Source organism: Corvus brachyrhynchos, unplaced genomic scaffold (genome assembly GCF_000691975.1).
Source record: "Corvus brachyrhynchos isolate BGI_N302 unplaced genomic scaffold, ASM69197v1 scaffold387, whole genome shotgun sequence".
Lineage (NCBI taxonomy): Eukaryota > Metazoa > Chordata > Aves > Passeriformes > Corvidae > Corvus > Corvus brachyrhynchos.
This window is the reverse complement of record NW_008239042.1, coordinates 4,501-5,374: the sequence shown is the minus strand read 5'-3', so window position 1 is coordinate 5,374 and position 874 is coordinate 4,501. Positions and strand designations below refer to the sequence as shown.

The window sequence follows — 874 nt, the reverse complement described above, 5'->3', positions numbered from 1 at the left end:
TGGGGACATCAGGGTGATGGTGGCACCAGGAGGGGACACGAAGCCAGTGGTGACACCGGGTGCTGGTGGCCTTGGGGACATCGGGGTGACGGTGCCACCAGGAGGGGATATTGGGTCAGTGCTGGTGGCCTTGGGGACATCGGGGCCATGGTGGCACCTGGAGGGGACATCGGGTCAGTGATGGTGGCCTTGGGGACATCAGGATGATGGTGGCACCAGGAGGGGACACAAAGCCAGTGGTGGCACTGAGTGATGGTGGCCTTGGTGACATCGGGTCGATGGCGGCGTTGGGGACATCGGGGCCATGGTGGCACCAGGAGGGGACATCGGGTGGATGGTGGCACCAGGAGGGGACATTGGGCCAGTGGTGACACTGGGTGCTGGTGGCCTTGGGGACATCAGGATGATGGTGCCACCAGGAGGGGACATCAGGTCAGTGCTGGTGGCCTTGGGGACATCGGGGCCATGGTGGCACCTGGAGGGGACATCGGGTCAGTGATGGTGGCCTTGGGGACATCAGGTTGGTGATGACATTGGGTCATTGGTGGCCTTGGGGACATCGGGGCCATGGTGGCACCAGGAGGGGACATTGAGGTGATGGTGGCACCAGGAGGGGACACGAGGCCAGTGGTGACATTGGGTGCTGGTGGCCTTGGGGACATCAGGTCAGTGATGGTGGCCTTGGGGATATCAGGGTGATGGTGGCACCAGGAGGGGACATCAGGTCAGTGATGGTGGCCTTGGGGATATCAGGGTGATGGTGGCACCAGGAGGGGACATCGGGTCAGTGATGGTGGCCTTGGGGACATCAGGTTGGTGATGACATTGGGTCATTGGTGGCCTTGGGGACATCGGGGCCATGGTGGGACCAGGA

General features: G+C 62.7%; 1 long non-coding RNA gene across 3 annotated transcripts; it reads left to right on the top strand.

The window, feature by feature from the left end:
* The first annotated feature begins 251 nt into the window (after positions 1 to 251).
* LOC108447850 lies at positions 252 to 812 on the top strand. Of its 3 annotated transcripts, none has more exons than XR_001863553.1 (3): positions 252 to 330; positions 433 to 520; positions 695 to 755. It is a non-coding gene; the product is annotated as an uncharacterized LOC108447850 (long non-coding RNA). The 3 variants fall into 3 exon arrangements; XR_001863552.1 differs by having other exon boundaries at positions 277 to 330; positions 403 to 520; positions 754 to 812; XR_001863551.1 differs by having other exon boundaries at positions 277 to 330; positions 403 to 520.
* Positions 813 to 874: the final 62 nt, after the last annotated feature.